The sequence below is a fragment of the Melospiza melodia genome, chromosome 9 (genome assembly GCF_035770615.1).
Source record: "Melospiza melodia melodia isolate bMelMel2 chromosome 9, bMelMel2.pri, whole genome shotgun sequence".
Lineage (NCBI taxonomy): Eukaryota > Metazoa > Chordata > Aves > Passeriformes > Passerellidae > Melospiza > Melospiza melodia.
This window is the reverse complement of record NC_086202.1, coordinates 35018331-35045781: the sequence shown is the minus strand read 5'-3', so window position 1 is coordinate 35045781 and position 27451 is coordinate 35018331. Positions and strand designations below refer to the sequence as shown.

At 45.1% G+C, this 27451-nt stretch overlaps 1 protein-coding gene across 3 annotated transcripts in view; it reads right to left on the bottom strand.

The window, feature by feature from the left end:
- MYPN (myopalladin) overlaps positions 1 to 23520 on the bottom strand; it is a 72530-nt gene extending 49010 nt beyond the window's left edge. Inside the window, exon 1 of one of the 3 annotated variants that reach the window (XM_063164193.1) lies at positions 23394 to 23520. The gene's annotated coding sequence lies outside the window, so the exon portion shown is untranslated. Of the gene's footprint in view, positions 1 to 4147; positions 4571 to 23393 lie in introns of those variants that run through there. The other 2 variants (XM_063164194.1, XM_063164192.1) reach the window with 2 other exon arrangements.
- Between the last annotated feature and the right edge of the window lie 3931 nt (positions 23521 to 27451).

Here is a 27451-nt window from a genome sequence, read left to right as displayed (position 1 = left end):
TATTAGCCAAGGGATCTTTAGGATTAAACATTCACAAAGGTAGAATAAGTTTCCAAAGTTTGTTTTGGCAGTGGCTTGACCTGAAAATCCTGACATGGAAGGGAGGAAATGTGTACCACAGGGGTCTTGCATAGTGTGACACCAAACACTTTCATTTCTTCTTGTCTGAGTTTTCTTAGACTCATTCCTGAGTCACCACTGAAAGAATCTGAGTTTTTCCTACAGAAATAGCACTAGTGAAATCTCAGCAAGCTTAAGGGAATCCCAGATAAATCTGATGTCTCCATTCTATTCGGTGAGAACAGCTTCTAATGCTTGATGCCCTAAAGATAATTTTTCAAACTCTCCTTCTCTCTATCAGAATAAAGAGGTTATTAATTAGCATATTTGATGCAAAAAGCATTGGAACATCTTGGTGTTTCAGAAGTTAAAAGGAGAAATTTTGGTGGTTCCTGTCTTTTCAAGCTCCCATTCCTTCTGTTGGGAGTGCCTTTGTGTGAAACCCCAGCAGCAGAGCAGCAAGCACACAAACTCCTGATTCTGATTGATTCTGATTCTGATTCTGATTCTGATTCTGATTCTGATTCTGATTCTGCCCAGAGGCCTTTGTGCCCTTTGCACAGCAGCACTCTGCATGCCCAGCACCTCAGTGTGCCAAGGGGAAAGTTTAGCAAATATTCTAGGTTCTGTCTGCTTCACGGTTAATTTAATTGCACATAAATTGCATTTACCCATAGAGAGCTTAACGTTTCTGGGGGTGTTGCAGCTGTATGGCTGCAGCTGTGGAAAACAAGGTAAGAGCTGACACAAGTGCTGTGCCTGCAGACCTTGGAGGATCACAGGCACATTCCCTGGGCCTGCAGGAATTCTCACTTAGCAGTTGCCATTGTCACCCTTTCTGTGCTGCCTGCTGACAAGCTGTGGCTGCTGCAAGACGGGCTGAGGCTCCAGACACAGGGAAAGCTGGGCTGGGGTGGAGGACTGAGGTTGTGTGTTTGGGGGCGTGGGTGTGAGGTATTTTTAAATGGTGTTTAGAAAGCTGTGTGCAAGAGGGTGCTTTGCTTTTCTATTCTAGACACTTTAGTGGCTTTGATTTCCATTCCCTGCACTGAGCCAGATAACCAGATTCCCAGTTTCAATAATGCAATTAAATATGGAAAATGGGAATCTCCAGGCTCAGGAGTGTAACAACTTCTCATGGAAACGAAATCCCTCAGAAATGGGATGGGATCAATCCTCTCTCCAAGGTATTCTGCAGCAGACACTGCAGGAGCCCTGTGTGCACTTGGAGTCATGCCCTGGCCCATGACCTCACCGTACAGTATTGGACACCCTGAGCAGGAGGAAATACTCAACTCTGCTTCAAAGGAAAAGCTCATTAAGAGCTCTCTAACTTTGTCAACATTTCCTTTGTACTCTCATATAATGACAAGACCTTTGATTTTTCACTCTGATCACAAAAGATCTTCCTTATTTCATAATTAATATTGTCCCTTAGTGGTTCTCAAAATGAGAATTGAGACCCTTTATCCCATGTCTCAGGTTCCCGTTTCCTCCTCAGTGATTCTCCTTGAACTGCAAGGCAAACAATATCCTGAAGAAACAACATCTCATTGAAACAAGTACATTTTCAACTGATTTTTAAATTAAAAGTTCAGCAGGAAGACGGGTGATGTCTCTGAGGCCTGCTTTCAATGGTTGTCCATCCTCCTTTCCCAATGCCCTGTGCAGCCAGGCCTCAGATATGAGAACAAATTCTGAGGGAACAAATTCTGCTCTCAATGCAGGACAAGTTTTTATTGATTCAAGTAATGTGTCCTCTTTCCTTCAAGGATTGCCCATATGAGAAAAAGCTTATATGCAAGGCCAAAAAAGAGTTGCAGCAGAGATCCACAATTTGATGCTGAATGTACACATGGAAGTCCTCAATGAAAATACGACTAGCAGGTAACAATATTCATTTTATCCTGGTTCAAACACACACACACACCACTCTGCTAGACTCAAATGCATTTTCATGGATTGTGAGCCAAATGATCTGAACTGAGCCGTGTCTGTGGCTCCTGCTGGCAGTGTGTGGGAGCAGAGCAGAAATCCACACCTGCACATGTCTGAGGATTTCAGCTTGGGACTGAACTCCAGCTTAGCTCCAGTGTTCAAAGGCTCAGCCTGGGCTGACACATCCCAGCCCTGCCCTGGCACTGCCATGGGAGTTTGCACAGCCCAAAAGCTGAGCAGAAATCTCTGTGGTCCCCTGTGTGTGAGTGGCACCAGTGCCAGGGCCTCACACACGAGTGCTGCTGGCTGCAGCCCTGCCAGTGTGTGCACCCTGAAAAAGCAGGGCTGTGAAAGCACATGGCATTTGCACATCTCAAATCCATGGGCTGGTTGGTTTTGAAATGAGAGTCAGTTTTTCTACAAATACTGGTTCCCGGTGGAAAAGGGAACTTTAGTGTTAAATTACACACAAAAGCAGTCTAGATCATGTTTTTCTCCTCAGGTTTTTCAGTTGTGCCTTTCTTGTCTCACAGTCTCGCTGTATTTCTTTCTGTCCACTGTTCTTTTTTACGTTTTTTCAACAGTCTTCCCTAAGAACATTGTAACATAAAAGCCTTCATATTCTAGTCATATTTTCAAACTGCAATGTTTAAACGAGGATTATATTCTGCAGGAATAATTTGCCCATTCTTGTTTATGAAAACAAGCACGAATTCAGTTAAGCTTTAAACTGAAAAGTAAACTTAATTTTTTTCTTTCCTCCCTCACCCTGTGGTTTAGGTTACAATTGAGGTTGCATTGCCCAATTACCTTTATGGTACTGTGTGTATTTTTGACAAATTATCTTAATGTTGTGTTTATGTGCAAATATGCCTTGACTACTAATAGTTATCAGCTGTGGGTAGAAAAACATTCCTTCAGTACCACAGCAAGACCTGCTGTAAAATCTCTAAAGAATGCACAGGAATAAAAACCAGCACAGATCACACAGTTCCCCTTTGTGCTTGGTACTCTGCCATGTACAAGACCTATCTCCTGAATTGACCATAAATATTCTTTGATATGTAAATATTATTCTGCTCAGCTACAGGAACTACCACACTATTGCTGTTTAATTTTGTTAGCTGTTTCTCAAAGTAAAAAAAAAAATTAAAGACAGACAAAACCAAAGAAATATCCTGACCTTAGGAACCTTCAGGAGGTGTAGGGGAGGGAGAAGAGCAGAGCTGAAGTTTATGAAATTGTTCCATTAACACTTGCTGATTTTGTTTTCACTCTTAAACTCTAGAGCATCTTCACAAATGTAAACCTCACAACTGAAACAAAACTGCTGATGAAGTAATCAGTGTCTTTAGCATGATTTCTATAATGTTCTGTTAACTTATGCTCAGGAGCTACTCTGTTCTCTTGTCAATTGTTGATGTATTATTTGGTAACTTAACATGGGCTTCTGATTACTGCTTAATGTTGCAATATATTGGGCCAAACATTTGCTACTGACAGTCAAATACTTTTCTGAGAGAGAGAAAGAGAGCAAAGGAGATAGTGAGCTCAAGGGTGAGAGCTATGCCCTTCTAGCAGGACTGTTTCTGCAGCTGTTGTGTACATTAATCCGGAGAGCAGATCTCCCTGCACTAAATATAGCCACGGGGGTCATTTTACATGACAGAATAAATAATTAAATAAATAGAAAGCATTTAACTATGGGGGTCACATTAAATTAGGCTGGATTTTGCTTAAGAAGAACTACCAAATGGTGGTATCTTGGTTTAAGGCTGAGCACAAGAATGTGTATATTTCACTCCTCCGTTGTTCCATGAAGGGAAGATGAGCAGGAAGAGGAAAGAGTCCCGGCAAGGAACTTTTCAGGTCATTAGAGTCTCGTTGACTCTTCAGAGGAGTCAGACTGGCTCCGAGGGATTTGAGAACCCCACCACTGCTATTCAGGTCCTTTATAATGCTGCAGAACACAGTTTCCCTTTCCCTGCAATGCGCATACCTCAGTATAATCTACGTTAGCTTAAAACCTACTTGTTCCCTGTATATGCCTTACCAGCTATAATTAGCATTCAAATATACATGCTTATCAAACCCTGCTGCTACACTCTGCAAAATCAAAATGCAGACCAATCTGAAATGGAGGGATTACCTTTTTTAATTGCTCCAGGTGTCGCTGCCCAGCGTGGCAGTGAGTAGCGCCGAGAGTTATCCAGAAGTGCGAGGCTAAAGTTAAGGCAGCGAGGGGATTCTCGAGTCCTCAGGAAGAGAAAGAGTTAGGAGTCCATCCAGTGAGGGGAGTTAACCTTGGTTATTGTGAGGATGGCCGTGAGGAGCTGGACAACCTGTCACCACCGGAGCAGCAGCATTTGTCAGTGTGCAGGTCCCAAGTTATTTTGAGCAGCGTGAACCATGTGCCCGCGGAGCATTCCACCTCATTGGACAGGGAATCCGCTGCTCCCACAGCACCTTGGGCACCCACTGCCCTCTCCCCACTCACACAACAGCCCCTATGGGTGCATCTGTGGGTTTTGCTGATTCATCCAAGAGCCTCTGGAGTGGCATTGGATCACTCTTGGCAGCTGCTGTGCACTTCAGCCTTTTCAGAGTGCTCGTTATCGCTCTTTCCTTACGTTTCCATCAGAACTCAAAGGTTTCAGTCACAGGGAAACCCATCAGCTGGTAGCAACATAAACGTTTTGCAACTCCAAAGGCAAACCTAGCAAACGTGTTATTTAAATAGTAAAATATTCCTGACTTGTGTGGAGTGTTCAGTTTAATAGACACAGTGAACAGTGCAGAAATCCTTCAGGGTGACCCTTAACTACAGATCTTCAAAGGGCTAGAACGTCTACATCTGTTACTGAAGGCACAGAAATGAGCTGTTGGAGGGAAAGCAATTCAAAGAGGCAATTGAAACGAAGCTCTAAATAAAACTGAGGAAGAAACATAGGTGGGATAACTTCAACACACTTGAACCAGTACACAGAGAAACCCTGTTACTATATAGAATTTCATTGCTTAAAACCTTGACTTGGCCAAAACCTACAACACCACTTGGTAAACACAGAGATGAGATTTTCATTTCTACTCTTCCTACGCACAAGCAACAAAAAGTGGCCTGTAATTTTAAACAGTTCATCATGCTGCTCAGTTGTTGATATCTTGTTAAAAATTCTGATTTTAAAAGATTACTAAAATATTATGCATTCATGATGGGGATTTGATATGTAAGCCTTTTCATAGCAAATGATGTAAGAGCTGGCTTCTTGACCTTCTCCCAGACCTCTCAAAACATTATCAAGTGAGCACCTGTGCTACAAAAGGAGTTCATCTGTGGAATGCAGTTCTTCAGAATGCTATTTTATGAGTTGTAACAGTATGGAAAGTCAGAGGGAAAGGCAATTACTTCGTGTAAAACTTCCTGATGCATTGCAGATACTTTTCTATTATTTCCCTCTCTTTTTGTAAGACATTGTCGTGGTTTAACCCCAGCTGGTAACAAAGGCCCACACAGGGGCTCACCCCAACCCCTGGCAGGAGGGGAGAGGATTGGAAGAGTTAAAGTGAGGGAACTTATGGACTCAGATAAAGCCAGTTTAATAAATGAAACAAAAGTTGTGCACACAAGCAAATAAAAGCAAGAATTTCACATAGAACCACAGAGTAAACTGAGTTGGAAGGGACTGATAAAGATCATCAAGTCCAGTTCCTGATCCTGCTCATGACCATCCCCAAGAGTCATGTGCCTGATAGCATTGTCCAAACCCTCCCTGAGGGTCTGTCAGGCTTGGGGCTCTGCCCATTTCCCTGGGGATCCTGTTCCAGTGCCTAGCCACCCTCTGGGTCATGAACCTTTTTCTAAAATCCAGGCACAGCTTCAGGCTGTGCACCCAGGTCATCACAGAGGAAAGATGCTTGCCCTGTCCCAGGTGCAGAATCCAGCGCTTTCCCTGTTGAACTTCATATGGTTGATGCTTGCCCAGTCCTCTAACCTGTCGAGGTCTCTCTCGAGGTCTCCCTGCCTTCAGCAGAGTCAGCAGCCTCTCCCAGCTCTGGATCATCTGTAACCTTGCTCAGTGTCCCTCCCAGTCCTGTGTCCAAGGCATTCATGAAGATGTTGAAGAGCACAGGGCTGAGGATGGAGCCCCACTAGTGACAGGTCACCAGTCTGATGTCACCCTTCACTGTAACCCTTTGCACCAGACCGGTGAGCCAGTTGTTCACCCATCCTGTAATGTGTTTGTGGGATGGACCTTTTGTCGAGAAGAATCCTGGAAGAGACAGTGCCAAAATTTCAGATTTATTGAAATCCAGGAAGATCACATCAGCAGGCTTCCCTTGATCACTTGGTGGGCTGCCTTGTCCTAAAAGGAAATCAGATTTGATGAGCAGGACTTGTCTCTCATGAAGCTGTGCTGGCTGTGACCAATGACTGCATTCTTTCAGGTGTTTTCAATGCCTCCCAGAATATCTTCTCCATGACACTGCCAGGCACTGAAGTGACACTGACAGGTTTAATTTCCAGGGTCCTCTTTCTTGCCCTTCTTGAAAACTGGGACGACATTTGCCAGCTTCCATTTACCTGGGATTCCCAACACAGCTCATAAATCAGGGAGAAGCTTTGAGATGACTTCATCAGTTCTGTGTGGATTCCTGGATGGGGCCCATGAGGTCCCATGGATTTGTAGGGATCCAACTGGAGCAGCAGATCCTGCACATTGTCAGAGTTAGCTGGGAATTGATCATTGTCTCTGTCATGGTCCTCCAGCTCAAGGCACTGAGACCCCCTTGGTCCATCATCCATGGAAATGAGGAAATGAGTGCATTAAACAGCCCTGCCCTGTCCGTGTCCCTGATTGTGAGGTGACCAGCCTCATCCTGGAGTGGCTGGTGTTATCTCTACACTGCCTCCTGACACTATTATATTTGAAAAAAACTCCTTTTTCTTGTCCCCTGGAGTTCTGTCAGCTTCAAGTCTAGCTGAGCTTTGGCCTCATGAATTTTATCCCTACAGCTGCAAGCAGCCTATCTGGATTCTTCCCACATCTGCTGGCCTTGCTTCCACTGGGCATACACTTTCTTTTTGCCTTATTTCTGAGAGATGATTCCTGTTCAGCCGAGCTGGCCTTCTCCCTCACCAGCCTAGCTTCAGCATTTGGGGGCTGCTCCTCCTGTGCACTTTGGGGGTGATGTTTAAAAAGCAATCAGCACAGATCAACCCCAGCACCTGCACGAATATATTCCATGGGGACCTTGCTTCCTAACTCCCTGAGCAGCCTGAAGTCTGCTCTCCTCATGCTAGGGCTGGAGTTCTGCTGGCACTTTCCCTCCTGTCAACAGAGATTTTAAACTCAATCACTTCATGGTCACTGCGGCCAAGAGAGCCCCAGTCCCCACTTTGCTCACAAGATCCTCTCTGTTGACAAGCAGCAGGTCAATGAGGGGATCTTTCCAAGTCAGCTCCCTCAGGACCTGTTCCATGAAGTTGTCATCCGGGATCTTTTTAGGAATTTTCTGGCCCAGGTTGTACCAGTTCATTTCTGGCAAGTAGAAGTCCCCCATAAGGCCACAGTTGATTTGGAAGTGTCCCTTAGATGCTCAAAGGAAAGTTTGTCACTGTCATTGTCGTGCATGGGAGGTCTATAGGAGACTCCCAGGATGACATCTCTGTTACTTGCTTGCCTCTCAGTTTTATCCAGAGCCCCTCAGCTGTGCCCTTGCCAGCTGTGAGCTCAGTGCATTCCAACCCTTCTGTTCCATACAGTGCCTCTTCTGCCCTGCCTCTCCCACCTGAAGGGCCTGCAACCATCCAACAGGGAATTCCAGGCACAAGACTCATCACACCAGGTTTCACCCATACAATGATGTCAAGCTCTGGGGCAAGGCCAAAGCCTGGAGCTGCTCCTGCTTGCTACTGGTACTGTGTGCATTAGTGTGGAAACATTTCAGGTGTGGTGCTTTGTAGCCAACACCTTGTGTAGCAGATTGAGGGATCTGTGAGTGCTCATTTCCTCCAGGTTTGGCACAGCATCCCATCCCTCCCTTGTGCTACCAATGCCCAACACCCTGTGCTACCAACACCCTGTGCTACCAATGCCCAAACCATCCCTGTGCTACCAACACCCAAACCATCCCTGTGCTACCAACACCCAAAACATCCCTGTGCTACCAATGCCCAAAACATCCCTGTGCTACCAACACCCAAACCATCCCTGTGCTACCAATGCCCAAAACATCCCTGTGCTGCCAACACCCAAACCATCCCTGTGCTGCCAATGCCCAAACCATCCCTGTGCTACCAACACCCAAACCATCCCTGTGCTACCAACACCCAAACCATCCCTGTGCTGCCAATGCCCAAAACATCCCTGTACCAATGCCCAAACCATCCCTGTGCTACCAACACCCAAACCATCCCTGTGCTACCAATGCCCAAACCATCCCTGTGCTACCAACGCCCAAAACATCCCTGTGCCACCAGTGCCCAAACCATCCCTGTGCCACCAACACCCAAAACATCCCTGTGCTACCAACACCCAAACCATCCCTGTGCTGCCAATGCCCAAACCATCCCTGTGCTACCAACACCCAAAACATCCCTGTGCTACCAATGCCCAAAACATCCCTGTGCTACCAATGCCCAAACCATCCCTGTGCTGCCAGTGCCCAAAACATCCCTGTGCTACCAACACCCAAACCATCCCTGTGCTACCAACACCCAAACCATCCCTGTGCTGCCAGTGCCCAAACCATCCCTGTGCTACCACTGCCCAAAACATCCCTGTGCTACCAACACCCAAACCATCCCTGTGCTGCCAACACCCAAAACATCCCTGTGCTGCCAATGCCCAAAACATCCCTGTACCACTGCCCAAAACATCCCTGTGCTACCAACACCCAAACCATCCCTGTGCTACCAATGCCCAAACCATCCCTGTGCTACCAATGCCCAAAACATCCCTGTGCTACCAACACCCAAACCATCCCTGTGCTGCCAATGCCCAAAACATCCCTGTACCAATGCCCAAACCATCCCTGTGCCACCAATGCCCAAAACATCCCTGTGCTACCAATGCCCAAACCATCCCTGTGCTGCCAATGCCCAAAACATCCCTGTACCAATGCCCAAACCATCCCTGTGCTACCAACGCCCAAAACATCCCTGTGCCACCAATGCCCAAAACATCCCTGTGCTACCAACACTGATTCCAGCACAAATCCAAAGCACAGCCACTGTGGAAAACTCCTGAACTCTACCCCAGCAAAAACCAGCACAAATTCCTTTGTCAGAATACCTTAGAGCATGAGTTTGTGGTGAAGACAGGGAAAGGCTGTGTAGTGAAGCCAGCCATTCTTTTGGGCACAGGTGAGGCATTTTATGGGTTGGGTGGGTGTGATGTGACTTTATATTGGGAATAGAGATCTAAGATATTCTTCATGGTATCTGTAAGAGTAGATGTGAGCCATACAGGGCTGCAGGAGCTGCCTGTTTATGCTGTACCCTGTGCTGCTGTGATTTGGACAGTGTCTGTACCAAGTCTGCAGCTTGAAAATGAAGTCTGATGTGTCTGGTAATAATTGTAAATCTATGGAGAGTTCTGCTGAGATGCAATTATTTACTGTGGAGTCTTGCTGTCATTGTGCTGTTTGTGCATGATAAACAAAATTATTCAAGCTGATCAAAAAAAGCAAAAAGCTTCCACTTTAAGACAGAGTTTAAGATGCTAGAATTGCAAAATCATTGGCTAATCTGAGCAGTAAATAAGCTCAGGGTTATGTAGAAAGTACAGCATTGAGAAACCACAAAAAGTTATGAGCCTTTGCTGTGGCAGACAGACCATTGTAATAGCAGATGGTACAAGGCCAAAAATTCCAGAACCACAAAAAGTTGGAGCCTACACAATGTGCCAGGTCTTGCAGAGCTGGCATTTTGATAGAGCAACACCAGAGAATTTCAGATTCACTAGTTTGTAAGTAACAGTGCAAAGCCCATGAAAATACTGTGGCTCCTCTGTCTGCATCTATAGAATAAAAATGAAATCAGGCTTTTGCCTACTGAGCACTAAAGAAAACACTTCAAAGTATGATGACCTCCAGCTTCATGTCCCTTTGTCTTTGCTGGCTGGCACAGGAATGAGGCATAGTGTCCTAGAATAAATTACATGAGCACTATTTCCCTCCAGATCTTGGCTGTCAAAGCCCAAAGCCTTCTTCTTTGGCCCAAAACCCAAAGCCCAAACTACCTTCACAAGCTCAAACAAGACTCACAAGAGGTGAATTTAAAATGGAACTTTGTACATGGCTGGTGGGCTGTTATTCCTCAGTAGGATTATCCAACTGTGTTTGTCAACCTGTGGGTTTATCATAAATGGAAAATTCTTGATTTTCTAGATATTAGGATGAAATCATTACTGTTCTATTAATGGCATGTCTTAGGCTGTGACCATTGTGCTGGGCAAGGATGAATGTTCACTTTGTCTTTTGCTGGACTAGGCTGTTCCAGGGGCAGTGAATTAATTGCTCCCTACCTGTGCAGCTTTGGGCAAGAGCAGCCATGGCTTTTCCTGAAGCATCAGTGAGTGTTGCTGCTTTAATAACCACAGTTAGAGGCTGGGTAATCTGAACAGCAGTGGCAAGCCCTATTTCTCCTTTATAGACTTTAATAAATTATTGTGAGGCCATTGTTCCTTTGGTAAGAAAAGTGTTAACAGCAAATTTCTGGATGTTCCTGGAAGAGCTATTTCAAGTGATCTACAAACCTTGTGCAAGATGAGTTGGGTATTTTCTATTCATATCACTATGCAGCACATCTCTTACCATGAGTCTGCCATGTATTGTGTAATCCTAATTTGGATTCTAATTTTAGAAGTGGAGACATATTAGAAGGATGATAGAAATGGTACCTCTTTTCTATGGAAAGTACAAATAATGATGTTAGAAATTCCTTGAGTGCCTATTTCTTCTGCACCCAGCCCAAACCAGACTTTATCATTGCATGAGGCAGCTTCAATCCTCACTTCATCTGAGGATTGCCCAAGTGTTACCAGATAAATTTTCAGTTGTCATTCATTATTTAGATGAAATGTACTTGTGATTTATGGGGCCTGATGCTGTTTCCAATGAAATCAGATTTTGTTCTGTCACTGTCATCAACAGGAGAGGAGTCAGACTTTTCCAGAAAGTTATAACTACAGTAATGAAAGCAATCTTCCAGTCATCCACACAAGACCACAATCTCCTGTACCCCAGTATTCCATCTATTTGCTTTTCAAAATTATTCAATAGGTTAAAATATACCAGTAATTTGCTTTGTTGCAGTAGACAAGGTACAGCTGAAAAATGTTATAAAGACAGATAATCTCCAGGACATGAAGTAATTGATGTTATGGGTGGCAATTATACAAGGTGATTTGTAAAATCCCTTTTCTTGTAAAAAGCTTCTACTCAGTTGTAAGAGCATCAGGTTCTTTAAGGCAGATTCCCTGTCTAAAAACAAGGAGAACACCATGTCCTTATTTTAAATTCTGATATTTTTTCTTGTCTGTTATTAGCCCTTGTACAATGCTATCTTGTAAAATATCAGCCTTTCAAAAATGCCTGTGATACTAAAGAGTTAGCAAAAAGTGTTCACAGGCATTTCACTGTTCCTGTACAGTTAATATTTCCTTAGCTTCTCCTACATTCTTCCTTTTCTGAGGGAAATTACTTTTGTTTGAATGTTGGTAATTTAACCAACATTTTACAAGCTGCCAGCATTCAGATTTTAAGTGGATAGGTTTCCCCTATGGTTCCAATAGAACATGCATGCCCTCTGCCAGGAAAGGCTCATGTGGCTGAGTAGGATCTTGTCTCAGGGTCTCTTGCTGCTCACAGTGACCCCAAGAAAATTGGGAAGTCTCTTTTCCCAGCCTGGCACTTGAAGAAAGAGTCAGGGCTCTTCATTTCTTGGTCTCAAGGTTGTTTATTGTTCCTTATCTATAAAATTCTTTCTCCTGCCTTGCCGAGATCCGTCCAGCAGGACAGACAGAGGCACTCTGCCTGCCCTGGGGTGGTGTTATGTCTTTATACTAAAAACTACATGTACAATATTTACAATCACTTTCCAATACCTATCATCTATGTTAGACAGTGAACTTCTACTCTAAACCAATCTAAAAGTGACACCATCACAGCAGAAGATGGAGGCCAAGAAGAAGAAGAAGAAGACTGGACACACCCAAATCCCTCCATCTTGCCCCCTGAACCCCCATTCTAAAAACCCCAAAATCTGCTTTTTCACCTTGTGATAAATTCACTGTCATTCTACTTAATTTGTCATGGCCTGCAGATCTTCATACAGGGTTGGTAATTTGCTCCATGGGTCACAATCAAACCCACACAGGGGCATTTTGGGCTCTGTGCCAGGGTCTGCGAGCCCCCTGGCAGGGTCTGGGCTGCTCAGCACAGCCACAGGGATGTATGGGTTCTGACAGGATCTCCTGGCAGTGGCCCTGCACCATGTCTGGGTGCAGGGTTTGGCTCACACCAGCCTTCCTCCCGTGGTCAGCACCCTCAGGCCTCAGTGACTCACAGAGCACACAGCAAATACCAACACACACAGACTGGCAGTTGCCAAAAAAGCAAAAGTTGGTTGCAACCTCTTATATCAGATTGGTTTTAGAAATAATTTAAAAATTGAGATAAAACTAATGAGGGCTCCTATATATAAAGTTCAATGTCTTGGAGACTGTGATTGACAGAAACACAAGATCAGAAAACAATGATTAAAACTAATAACCAGAAGCTTGGTTTGATTACTGGGTATGTGCCCTTCCACTCATGAATTTCTTTGGGCAAGTGGAGCAGGAGGAAGCTTGATTTGACACTGATACCAGCTGATTTGACAACCAGCTTGACTGAAGTGTGAGATTTACAGTCAGGGCCACTGCTCCCAGCATCACCAGAGACTGGGGGATCCATTTTGACACTACAGGATTTCAGTGTCCCTATTACAAGGCATGATTAAAGCAAAGAGACCAGAGAAGGGATCTGATAATACCAGTTCTGGTGTCTTCACCTAATTTGGGACACTTTGTGATATGTGAGATTTGCCTTCCTCCTATGACCCCTCTCCTTCCCTATCTTGTTTTACTTCATCCCTTTATTTCTTGTCTTACATGTCTTTCCTTCTCTTGTTTTTGATGGGACCCTGGTGTAGCAGACAAGGCTCATTTATTTTCTGTGTTGTTTGCAGCTGAGCCAGCCTCAGCCTGATGCTGGCACAGGTGTGAACACCTCTCTGAGCTGACACACCACTGGACTTGGGATTTCCCTGGGATTCAGTGTAAGAGAGGGCACTGAGCCAAACACAGGCCCATCAATTTCTATTTCTTTTTCCTCTTCTTTAGAACATACATCTCCAAAACATGTAATAATAATAAATTAATATCCATAATTAATAGCAACTGAACACATTGTCAGAGTGGCTGATACAGAGTGGCAGTACCTGCTTAACTAAATCTAAACGAAAAGGAAATACAGCAATATTGCTAAGTGGAAACCATATTATATATTTCTATTTTGATTATTTGGACTTCTTCTTGTGTTACTTGTAGAAAACATTGTTTTTTTTTCTCCTGGTAGCTATTTCTGTGGTTGATATTAAGTTGGTGTTAAGTAGATATGACATCTGCAGTGTCTGCCTTTGTTAACCACTTACTGTTGTGCAGAGGCAGGAGCAGGAATGCTTTTGACTTGGGGTTGAGATTAACACAGCAACATGTTGTGAATTGTATTTTTAAAAGTGGATTAAGAGTCAGTCCAGGGAGGCATATTTTGTAACCACAGTCTCTATTTCCAATTACACATTTGTCAAACAGAGATTTACAGTTCACTCCTTATTCTTATCACTTAAATGGCTTCATACATCTAGAAAAGAGAGCAGAATTTCACCTAGGCTCCTTGCAAAGAAATTCCCAAACCCTGAAAGAACAGAGAGACTACTGAGAGCCTATTTGCAAGTGGTTTCAACATAAAACAACAAAACAAAGTGTGACAATTATTTGTGGGAACCTGATTAATGTGAGTTGCATGGTAATGAGGAAAATAAGCTCAAAGAATCTTGACTTCTGTTTGAACTAAGAACCCTATATATAAAATATAGGTATCTTCAGTATCTTTTTTCTGCTTAGGGGTAGTGTCTTTGCAGTGTTGTTTGGTCTGTGTCAGAGGCCCTGAGGCCGCAGCAAATTAACCCCAGAGGGCCGGGCAGGTGGCAGGAGGCTGAGGCTGCCAGTGTGGCACTGTAGACCAGGACCTCTAGGATTTTGGAGAACCCACACCCAGAATGAGAATGGCTGGTGTTTTCAACCTGTTCTAGACAAGCAAAACTGTACAAAATACCAGCTCTATCACACGTTTAATGGGAAAAAACCTTCAATAGTTCAGTTGTCAAAATTGTACTTCACAAGATACACCCCTAATTAGAACGTCTTAAAAGTTGTTGGTAGATGAAAAAAAGGAGAGAGCATTCATGGACAGTCTACATTTTAAAAATAATTTCTTGAGACCTCTTGCTTTCCAGATACATTCAGATGAGAGTTTCAGTGTTTACCAGTAGTGCCATGACAGCCCCCTCATCTCTGAACCTGCACTTATGGGATCACCTCAGATAAACAATCTGGGGAGCAGCAACACGATTGTTCAGTGAGGTGGTGTCCTAGGGTGACGTTCTGATGCTTGTATCCCCATCCCTGTGTTCTGTTCATGCCTGATATCGTGTTCTGTGCCTTCAAGACTGGCTCTGCAGAGCAAATGTTTTGTTTTGGTTTTGCTATCAGCCACTCCCCCACGGCTGGCGGGACATACAGACAGGGCAGTGCATGGTGCTACTTTTGCTTTTTGCTTTGCTCTTGCTTCTGCTAATTAGCTAGTTTAGCTAAACAGTCCAAATTTCTTCCTGAACTGTTTCTCCTTTCCCTTTTTTGGAACCACTCGAGCCTGCTCCGGGCTGGGCCCTGGGAACCCCGAGAGTTTGCACCTTGGGCCTAGCAGGGCCTACTCTGGGCAGCAGCTGCCCCAGCACTGAGGGACTGAGAACGGAGCAAGCACCCCAGAGAGACTTTCTGAATTTGTCATCTTTTTCAGAGTAGTGTCATCTGGTACTGTTCACTTTGTGTGCTGGGGGTGCTGTGCCTGTTAAATAAACAGGTTCTTTCCACTTCTCTCCAAGGAATCCTTCCCGACCCGGTTGTGGGGAGGAGCCATGTGGTTTGCTTTCTGGAGGGGCCCACTTTGGAGGTTTTCTCCCAAATTTGCCCTAAACCAGGACAGGTGGCCAGGAGAGCTGGCTGGAGAGAAGAGCTTGGTGAGGTAGATTGCATAGAAATGTGTGGCTTAGGGGGCAGGAGAGCATGGTGTGATACCAGTTTGCTAAAATGTGACAGGAGCGAACTCCATGGACAGCAGAGCCTGTGTGTGATGTATGGCAGGATGGGCTGAGGGAAGGAGACGGGAGCAAATTCCATGGACAGGAGAGCCTATGAGTGTTCTATGGCAGGATGGGCTGGGGTAAGGGGACAGGAGCAAACTGCATGGACAGCAGAGCCTGTGTGTGATGTATGGCAGGATGGGCTGAGGGAAGGAGACAGGAGCAAATTCCATGGACAGGAGAGCCTGTGAGTGTTCTATGGTAGGATGGGCTGAGGGAAGGGGACAGGAGCAATCTCCATGCACAGAGAGCCTGTGTGTGGTGTGTGGCAGTGGTGCATGGCAGGATGAGCTGAGGGAAGGGGACTGAAGCAAACTCCATGCACCAAGAGCCCGTGTGTGGTATATGGCAGTACAGGTGCAGCAGGATGAGCTGAGAGAAGGGGACAGGAGCAAGCTCCATGGCAGGAGAGCCTGTGTGTGGTGTATGGCAGGATGAGCTGAGGGAAGGGGACAGGAGCAAACTCCATGCACAGCAGAGCCGGTGTGGTGTGTGGCAGTACAGGGGACAGGAGCAATCTCCATTCCCAGAGAGCCTGTGTGTGGTGTGTGGCAGTACAGGGGACAGGAGCAAGCTCCATGCCCAGAGAGCCTGTGTGTGGTGTGTGGCAGTACAGGTGCAGCAGGGTGAGCTGAGAAGGGGACAGGAGCAAGCTCCATGGCAGGAGAGCCTGTGTGTTGTGTATGGCAGGATGAGCTGAGGGAAGGGGACAGAAGCAAAAGCAAATTCCATGGACAGGAGAGCCTGTGAGTGTTCTATGGCAAGATGAGCTGAGGGAAGGGGACAGGAGCAAACTCCATGCCCAGAGAGCCTGTGTGTGGTGTGTGGCAGTACAGGTGCAGCAGGGTGAGCTGAGGGAAGGGGACAGGAGCAAACTCCATGCCCAGAGAGCCTGTGTGTGGTGTGTGGCAGTACAGGGGACAGGAGCAATCTCCATGCCCAGAGAGCCTGTGTGTGGTGTGTGGCAGTACAGGGGACAGGAGCAATCACCATGCCCAGAGAGCCTGTGTGTGATGTGTGGCAGTACAGGGGACAGGAGCAAACTCCATGCCCAGAGAGCCTGTGTGTGGTGTGTGGCAGTACAGGTGCAGCAGGGTGAGCTGAGAGAAGGGGACAGGAGCAATCTCCATGCACAGCAGAGCCTGTGTGTGGTGTGTGGCAGTGGTGCATGGCAGGATGAGCTGAGGGAAGGGGACAGGAGCAATCTCCATGCCCAGAGAGCCTGTGTGTGGTGTGTGGCAGTACAGGTGCAGCAGGGTGAGCTGAGGGAAGGGGACAGGAGCAAGCTCCATGCCCAGAGAGCCTGTGTGTGGTGTGTGGCAGTACAGGTGCAGCAGGGTGAGCTGACGGAAGGGCACAGAGCTGGGCCAGCCCGGTTACATCCGCAGCTCCAGGGGAGCTCTCCCGGACACACGGGGGCAGCAGGAAAGCGTGGCAGTCCCTGTGCCAGCCCGGAATCGGGAATGGGGAATCCGGGCTGTAGCTGCTGAGCGCTCCGTGCACAGCGACCGCCGGCTCCGACACGGGAAAAGCCCTGTGAAAATGTTCCTCCTTCCAATTGCTATGGGGTCGTTTTGACATGAGAACACAGCCAGGGTACGATCGCTGTGAAATACCAAGCTGTGTTTTGTGTCAGGTACATACAGGCAATGTGCGTATTTGTGATTGTGATATGTGTGGAGACTGACCATTATAAAGACGAATTCTTATAATAACTGAGGAAAGTAAAGCATGGAAAAAGGCCTTTGAACCTATCCTTTGTTTGCAATTAACCTTAACTGATTTAGGAGCATGGGAATTAAAGCACTAGGGATGTTGCTCTTTGCTTGTAGCTAAGCCTTAAAGAGTTTCGCAATAATAAACTTTTGAAGTATAATTTCAGAATATTGCTTGTGTCCTTGAAACTATAGCTTTGGAATATATATAAAGGAAACATGTTTATCTCACACCTTAACAAAACAGAGAAAAACAGCTTGAGAAAGAAAGATGAACATCAACTCAAGGATTTATAGTTTTGACCAAGGGAAGCTGGTCATCACTGCTATGGGATTTATAGTCCTTGTAATTAAAAGGTGGACACACATCTGGAGAGTTGGACTTCACCAGATGGGATTTGTCTTTCTTCTTTTGGGATACATCGTGAGGAAAACTAAATCACAATAGTGTATAGAGTTGTGACATAAACATTGGGAATAGAAACTGTTGATGAGTAGATATTGGAATAAAAACTGCTGAGAAAGCTGATGAGTACCCCTGTAAATACCTGTAAGCCCCAACTATGGGTGTGCAGTTGGAGGGAAAACTTCCCCCACTGTACCCAGCGCCGTATTGCTCACACTTTACCATATTAATTAATAAATTGGTTGCTGCTTGAATATTGGCCTAGTCAAGGTTCTCATTTGTAACATCCCCAGAGTGCTCCCATTGCACGGCTGGAGCTGCAGTGTCCCAGCGCTGCATTGTCACCTTTCTGTGCCCACTGCAGTGTCCCAGCGCTCCAGTGTCACCTTTCTGTGCCCACTGCAGTGTCCCAGCGCTCCAGTGTCACCTTTCTGTGCCCACTGCAGTGTCCCAGCGCTGCAGTGTCACCTTTCTGTGCCCTCTGCAGTGTCCCAACCCTCCAGTGTCACCTTTCTGTGCCCACTGCAGTGTCCCAGCGCTCCAGTGTCACCTTTCTGTGGCCACTGCAGAGTTCTCAGCCCTCCAGTGTCACCTTTCTGTGCCCACTGCAGTGTCCCAGCGCTGCAGTGTCACCTTTCTGTGCCCACTGCAGTGTCCCAGCGCTCCAGTGTCACCTTTCTGTGCCCACTGCAGTGTCCCAGCGCTCCAGTGTCACCTTTCTGTGCCCACTGCAGTGTCCCAGCGCTGCAGTGTCACCTTTCTGTGCCCACTGCAGAGTTCTCAGCCCTCCAGTGTCACCTTTCTGTGCCCACTGCAGTGTCCCAGCGCTGCAGTGTCACCTTTCTGTGCCCACTGCAGTGTCCCAGCGCTGCAGTGTCACCTTTCTGTGCCCACTCCGATGGGATCCCGGCCCCTCCCGGGACTCTGGCGCTGTCCCTGCGCTGCCTCATCTGTCTGGAACGCTTCCCTCGGGCCACTGAGTCACCTCCCCTCTTTAAATGTCGCGTTGTAACACTAAACTGACTCGCATTATAGCGTAACCTGCACAAATGTGGATGACGTGCTGCAAAATGTTATCTGTAGATGCTGATGAAGCTCCAGAGCACCAGGGGGGTTTAGGGATACGACTCCACTGACAGATTTGATGGATTTCATTTTAAATAAAGATCTTTCATGTCAAAACACAAGCACAAGCAAACTCTCAGAAGCGACAGAGAGGAGAATTAAAGGGAATTGTTAGTACCAGCTTAGGAAAAGCGAATTGTTAGTACCAGCTTAGGAAACACCATCAGTGTCAGAACCATTCTGTATAGCTGAAGAACAAATGGCTTTCAGGTAAGGTAAGCTCTCTTACATGATCATGACCCAGAAAATTCCCTCAGTGTGAGGCAGTGGCCATTCCAGCGAGGCAAGCAGATGGTTGGCTGTGCCAAAGTGACTTTTTCACAAATATAGAAGACAGAAAAAGAGTGAGGATAAGTAAAAGAAAGGAGGCTATGCCTTTTCTTTTAGGACCTTAAATAAGACCTCTAATTTATTTCAAATAAGTCACCTTGTAATCAGAAATATCACTGAATACTTTCCCAGGCCAGTGGTTCTGCTTACTCAGATGAGTCTCCAGAACCATCTAATTTCTTACCAGTCAAAACATTATTTACTCAACAGAAGGAGTCAAAAGATCTATCACAGGATTTAAAATACCTTGTGATCTGATAAACCATGCATATAACAAGCCAAGTTTAGATCAACTGGTACATCAGTGATATATATTAATGCCTTGTGCTATGCCACCAGTTATAGAAAGGAATTATCTTTCGGGCAAGGGTGCCTTTGGAAATCCTTTTTTAAGAGTCTCACTTTTTTCTTTTGCTTTAGTAAAGGAAGAATATTGGAAGACTTCAACCTGTGATACTTAGAAAGAAAATGCAAACATGGTAAGTGCTTTTCATTTAATCTGATTAGCAAATGCCTTTTAAAGCACAACAAAACCTTTCTGCCATGCTTAATTGGTGATTGGGGCTGTGGAAATTCAACATTTGAATTAAATTTTAGATGTAATGCTCTTAATGTTAAATCAGGACAACATGGTAAATCAAGAAGAAATTTTATGAAGAAATATTTACTAGTTTGGAAATTTTGGAAAGGATATGAAAACCAAGATTATATTTTCATTAAATAGTTAAAAAGATAAGCTTTAAATTTTATTACATTTTTGTTGAAAATCTAAGGTATTGCCTGTGCAGATCTACTTGTATATTCCCATTTGAGGTGTTTACCTTCATATTGGCCAACAGTTTGATTTAAAATGACTGGAGACAGTCACCTAAGTCTTTACTCACCATTTTTTCAAAATGCCAATACCCATTTTGAAGCCACAGAGCTCAAGAAGTCTCAACCACAATGTTTATAACCTGTGGGCATGAAAGCTGTTCCTCCTGTGTGGAGTGGATTTGTTGTGCATTTTGCTGCTGAATAGGATTTACAGTGTTGGAGGGAATAGGGAAGTGTAAGTGGGGCTGGGGTGGAGGGGAGCAGAATCTCTAATTTGAATCTCTAATTTACCAAAAAGTAATTTAAAAAAAATTAAGTTTCTTGAAATACAGCTGTAAACATAAATTTATTTGATAATCCTTGAGCTTTTAAATTTCACTTCAAAATATGTATACTTAAATTATATTTTTAAATCCATTTAATTCCGCTTGTCAAATGGTATTTCTTTTAAAACCACTTGCTGTGGTTTTTTAAAGAAAACATCAGAAATCATTATAATAACAGTATCTGTTTTGTTGTTACTTGGGCAACTAGTTCTGCGTCCAGTCAAAATTAGCTGTAAAACTACTGGTGTGGGAAGTTTCAAATATGAAAATTTTAAAACTGTATGTGTTGTTATCAACTATCCTACACCAAAACTTTGCCAGAAGATAACAGTGTTCATAAATTTGATTTGAAAATGTCCAGACACTTTAATCCCAAATACTGGATTCCTGAGGGATCATTGCTGATACAACACACTGGAAATTACAAGTGTTTGTAATGGCTATAAATGGAACATTTCTAGGTTCCTGCCTGTTATAATTCTGCAGGACTATTATAGTTATGAATAGACTATTTTAATGCTTGTGGTTATTATAAACACAGAAGACAACACAAACAGGTTTATAATGGTGATGAACTATTTAGAAACTCAAACTTGAACAAGAGGTCAGGGAAAATGATAAAAACCACATCATTTGCCTCTCAGAAAAGTGATTTTTGATCCTGTTGCTGCTTGCTACAAAGCAGCCACTTGTTCATGAGATAAATAAGCATTCATTTCCTTCATTTTATTAAAAAAAAAGAAAATAAGTTTTAATCAAAGGAATGTAATTTGTAATATTGATTCTGTTAAAAAGCCATTTTGCCTGGCTGAGTTTGCTACAAGCTAGAAGCACCTTATAGTGTTTGTATAGAATTGTTTGTATTTGCAGAATACAGAATTATATCACATTTGGACATAGTATTTTTTGACAAGTTTATTTGCTAAAATAGGATGTGTAACTGTTTTCTGAGCAGACTGGTGTTTCAAGCTGGCTCTCCTGTAATGTTTCTGGTTTTGCATGTCCCCACTGGGCCATGGGGTGAGCAGAAGCTGCTGTGGCATTTGGACACTCTTGAAATGCTCTGTCTTTTCCTGAGACAGTCTCAGGAACAATCTCACTCACATCTCCAGGGTCCTGAGCTCTAGGACTCCTCTCAAATCCATTCTGTCTGTTCTGGGAGTCATTTTGCTGCTCTGGAACCTTGACCAGGAGCTGAAAAGATCTCTGCACTATTTTCTATGAAAGTAAGTTTGTACATGTGGACTGGGGAGTATCCAGTGCCCTGAAATGATAATTTCTGACTGGGACCAGTGATCGTATTTAGTGGTGTGCTGACATGAATGACAAGAAAGCCTTCACCAGGCAGACACAGGTGATGAATCACTGCTCCCTCCTGCCCTGTCCAAGAAAAAGGCACAGCTAAAAGCAATGGGGGCTTGGCACAAGTGGCTGCTCTGCTCTTTCTGCTTCCAAAAGATATTCAGTTGCTTTGGCTTCCCCTTGCAAGCTTGAAGTTCTAAATGGAAGCAGTTTGTTCTGTGCTGGTAGACCAAATAAACAAAGAAACGTTATCCCCAGAACACTGACCCAAAGTCTTCTGCAGTGAAATAGGAGCATCCAAATCACTCGTACCAAAAAATCAACCACAAAATTGGCAGCACTTTGCACCACTCCAGGGTCAGTAAACAGAAACAAAAGATTACTAATTTGTGGCAATTTTTCTTTCCTAAATAAAGTAAATATTGACTTAGGAGACCTGTGGGAACATGAGGAGTCATGGGTTTCTCTACATAGGAATTGTGTGTAGGGAGCAGCAGTGATTCCATTTTTCAGACAGTTATGAGGATTTGATTGCTCAGCTCATACAGTTCACCTTCTATTTACAATTTTTTTTTTATTCTAATGCCATGGTTGAGACTTACTCCATAGGAAATTAAGAGTTACAGTCCTTCAAGGACTCCAAGCTCTGACTGCTCACGTACAATTTCTGTGGAACTCCTTAAGAACATCTGCAAGAGAATTTAGTTTTCCATCTGTCCAAGACTCTTTAACCACTGTGAATATTTAATCCCCTTTATGAACAGAGAAATCCTATACTGTAGTTGATACAAATGTCATAGATTCACTCCCACTTTGACACATTTCAGCCCTTGCTTCACCAAATATCTGTTGGTTGCTAACAGCACAAAAGAGACCTTATAGAATCATGCCTCTCTGGGTTTTGGTAATGCATATGAAATCATAAATGTAGTCTTGAGTTAAATTATAAAAGCTGCAGAGTACTGTCCAATCGTCTTTACTGAACAAAAATACCTGTGTTGCAAAACAGTCCCATATTTCTGAGTGATAACTAATAGCAGAAACAGCTGTATGTAGTTTGGATGTACCAGGCACAGTTTATGCCCCAGTGTTATTTTCTTCCCAGCTATTCTTGCAGAGTGCTACCACAGGAATAGAGAAAACAAAACAGCATGCAGTGACAATTGTTGGGGCACAGGGCCACAGGCTGTCCCACCCAGCTGCTGGGGGCTGCTCTGGTCCCAGAGGCTGTGGGCTGCCCCCTTCATTCCAGCAGCCCTCTGATATCCAAATGTTTCAGTTTCTTTTCTCTCCCCGTCAGCAAGCCTTACTCTGGGCTGGGATCTTTTCCTCCACTGTTTTTGTTCCTTTGCACTAACACATCTATCTTCCTATTTCCCTAACACATCTACCTTCCTACTTCCCTAACACATCTACCTTCCTACTTCCCTTCCTTCCAACACCCCTGTATTCCCACTGCCTGGAAGGTGATTTTTTTTTTTTTTCCTCTCAAATCTCACTCCTTGTAAAGCAAAGGACTTTAACATGCAGTAAGTGGGGTAGAGATAGAATGGAGTAGCAGGACAAAATTGGTCTGGCTCAACAGAAAGGGACTTTATCATGTTGTTTCTGATTTTCATATCAGCCCATTTTTTTCTTCCACTCCCAGCTATATTCCAGTAACAACAAACTCAGTTTTTGTGGATTTAATGCCAGCTCCCACCACACTCCTAGAAGAGACCATCCATGTCATTTTCACAGTTAAACTCCCTGAACCCCAATCCCCCTGAGAGAACAGGTCCCCCCTCCCCACCTCTGTTTACACGAGCACCTTTCCTTCTTCACGCTCAGCTCAGCCTGTGCCTGGGGTAAGACATTCCCCTGAACAATCCCACATGGAAATCTGCAAAGAAGCCAGGGGTGCTCACCATCAAGTGCTGTGGCCAGGCTGTGTGCGAGCCTCAGTCCTGCTCCTCTCCTGTGCTCTTTGTTCTCCTCAGGGCAGGCTGCTACCTTTCTGCCTGCTCTTTACGAAATAGTAAGAAGGCTAATTTTAGGGTGCTTCATCATGCTGCCTTGCAAAGACACAGTGTCATGTCAGAACCAGCAGCATGTGGCACCACTTGCAGCTATTTTATAAGCTGAGGTTCAGCCTGTTACCAAATCGGTCTCTGCGGGGCACAGCCCGCTCAATTATTGATGTTGTGTTCCCGAAGGATTGCATCTCAAAAATCAAAGGTCACTTTTGGCCTGACCAAAACCCAGTTTCATGGCATGGCAACCGGTGTCTCAGCATCCATCTCTTAAACCAAACAAAAACCCCAAAAGATTACATGGGAATTTTCGTGCTCAGTTAGCACCTGGCCTGCCGATCTATTTATAACAGAAAAATACATGTAATAGTGTGAAACATCACTGCAATAGGAAGAAAATATGCCACATGTGGGAAGGGGCTGCACTCCCAACACTCTGTGTAGGATGCTCAAAAATGTTCAGCATCTTGAGCCCCAGCCTGCAGGTGCCTCAGCACTTGTGTGGCTGCTGCCAGGGCACAGGGAGGCACTCAGTGCCAGCTGCTGTGGGCCTGGGGACCCTGGATCCACAATGGGTTTGTGAATGCAGGAGCTTCATCCCCAACACAAAGGTGAGCTTCTTTCCTTCGTTATAGACTTCATGTCCAGGGCTCTTCCTCACCTTTCACTGCTTTTTCATTTTATTGCATTCATCATCCTATGAATAGCTTTCCTTTGGCTATTTCAGCTATGGTTTGTGGCCTGAGAGAATGAGGGGAGTTGCAGGTTTTTGGTTTTACTTATCTTAATTTGAAGGTGTCTCCTCAGTTTTCCCTTAACCAGCTCCTTTTATCAGAGGCCTTGAGTTAACCACAGAACTTACAATGTCACCTGTTTAGTGTTTTTATAGTGACTTATGTTCACAAACAGGTAAAAAACTGTTCAGTTTGTTTCAGCATGTTGCCATCAATTAATAAATGAATTGTCTTACTGGCAAGCACATTTGCATTTGAGCTAACCAGAACTGTTTGTGAGCAGGGTGGGCAGAGAGAGAACTACAACACGCTGAGCTATGGGCATATAAAACACATCCTCGGTGTATGTGAGCTCCCTGCATGGATACTGTGCAGAATCTAAGGATGAAATGTAAAACTGAAATGGCATAAAACATCCCTTGTTTGTAAGCCTATTTGCATTTTAAAGCCTTTTCTTTGTCTTCATCAAGAATATTCTACACAAAGGCTTCACACAAAGGTGGGTAATTTCTCACAGCAAAATGCTGACATCTCGAATTTCACGTTATCAGCTGTTCTGGACACCCAGTTCTATTTTCTGTAGTCTGTGACACATCAAAGTATAAAGCAAAGGGGTTTGAAATCCAAATTGAAGTTTATAAAGTATGTCCTGGCTGTTGCCAGGAGAAAATGGAGGCAGAGAGCAGAGTCTGTCTCTGTTACTAACTACACAGAAAGTTTTATGCCCTAATACTGTAGCCTTCAAAAACTTCATATTAACTGAAAGATGTTTTCTACTAATTGAGCATAAAGGACATATTAGTTAACCCTAGACATGATTATTCTCCCATTTTTGTATTATCTCAGTGGGGGATTAACTTGGGTACAATTTAAGAGCCACAATTGTGCTGACAGCTATCACCGGGCAGTAGCCAAGCATTGCTATTTTAATAATGGCAGGGGAACTGAAAATAGGTTCCTGCTTGTTGTGACCATCAATAAGAAGACTGTGCAATGGTAACAGGAAACCCTCAGGGCTAAGGCACTTACAAGGAAACAAATTCCTTCCCTGAAGTTAAGCAGATTTACATTTCTTGTTTTCACTGGACTTTGCATCTCTGAGGTTTTATTTGCAGGTACTAGAAGGGACAATGGGAATTCTGAGGTGCAAGCACCCCACAGCTCCCCAGAGCACTGCAGAGGTTCACACATCCTCTGCCCCCCGCTGCCCGTGTGCCTTCAGCCCCAAGGAGGGCATCCCATGAGGTTCTGAGGCATGGTAGCTAGCATATGGCTCCTTGGGCACAAAAAAGCAAATTTGCTAATATAAACGATAAGTGGAATAAAAATATGGCTCGTTCTTTATTTGAAGACACACTTGTATTATTCAATTTACAGTAATCTGATGTTAGGATTAATATAATTCTTTAAAATAAAATAGCTATGTCTATCGCAGAAGGAAGTTGAGATTTGTGCAACACTGTATGTTGTTTCATGCGTTATATGTTTTTTATTTAATGTGTTAAGCCAGTTATACCAAGTGACTTTTCCTTGTATAAAATTGTAGTGGGCATATAATGTTCTCTTCAAGTACTTGGGCATATCCCCCCATGCTGGTCAGAGGACACATTGCACAATGAATGCCAATATTTAAAATCCATTTCACAGAGTAGTTATTCACAGTTACTACTCCATTGGGCTCACAAATAAAGGAAAAAGGAAGTTTAGAAGGTAAGAAATGAAACGTTTTCCTCCATTTGGTCTGTGTCACAGCTCCTGCTAACCTTTCAGTCTTAGATGCAGAATGGCAAAAGGCAAATCACTCACATTTCTCCTTTAAATAGCAAAACCGGGCATTTGTTGCCCTGAAAAGTGCTGCATCATTTAGCCTGTGTCAGCTGTGCAGCAATCTCATTTTCCCTAGGTATGAATTTCATATTTCTGGTTTGGATCTTTCCTGATGAATCTACAGCCACAAATCCTGAGGAGTGCTGGACAATCTTACCCATTTACATATACAGGAGTGTTTAACGGCTGGACCAAGACATCCCATTTAGTGGGATTTTGTGAAATGATTTCCGTTTCACCAAGCACAGAACTTTCCTCACACGCAGTTTGCAAAATCCCTTGCTGTGACGCGTGCCTGGTCCTGGCCTTTTTTCACTTCCCGACCTACATAAAGGTGGATCCTTCTGCAAAGAGGCTGCTAAATAAGGAAATCTCATTTCGATGGCCAACCCGGTCCAATTACACACATTGCAATGGATTTTCCTCCCAAGCATAGTACCCAGGGGAAAAAAAAGCTAAGAAATGTGTGTGGCGTGTAAACTTCTCCTTCAGCGGCTCCACTAGAGATACGTGTTCAGTGAAAAGAGACGTTTTACGGTGCCCATCGTGGGCACGGACACTGAGAGCAGCCTGCGAGCGGGCTGGCACGTTCCGAACGCTGCATCTCTTTCTGGGGAGGGCAGGGCAGAGCCCCAGAGCAGCCACGGGAGCGGGAGGCCGGGCAGGGCCGGCGCTGCCGGCGGCTCCGATCGCCCGCGGGAGCCGCAGCCTGCTCCCACAGCCAACGACGCCTAATGGGAGTGTGGGGAACAGTCTGTTCCTCCTGCATCCCCCCGGCGGATCCAGCTCCGTCCCACTCGCTGAGCTCATTCTTCTCGTGTCCTCAGAGACCGAGCAGAGGCTGCCGCAGATCAGGAATAAGGGTCAGCAACACGCGCCCAAGTGTCTGGAGAACTCCGCAAGGCGGACGAAACTCGCCATACGAAGACCTCTCCTGTGGGAGCTATCTGCCCCAGAACCCGCTCCAGTTTTTTAATTCTCAGTTTAAAACCTGCGATGTAACACAACGGCGGCTCTGTATTTTCGCGCTCACACTGTCCCCATGCCAAGAACGCGCACAGTTTCGGTCACCGCCGGAGGGAAGGGCCGAGCTCCGCGCCAGCCCCGCGCTCCCCGAGCTCACGGGCAGGAGGAGAGCGTCCCTCCGGAGCTCCGCGCCTCACTCCGGCTGCCAGCTCCTCGCCCCGCCTCCGCACAGCCCAACGGCGGGAACCCAACCACGCGGTGCCTCCGAGCGCAACGTCCCTGTGGGGGCCCGGCCGAGCCCCGGTGACGGCTCCGCGCCGCGTCCCCGCCCCCGACCACGCGGCCGGGCGGGCGGTGGAGCGGGCGCTGCGGTCCCGCCCGCCGAGCCGGCGCCTGCGCGGCAGCGGCGGCCGGGCCCTGTCACCG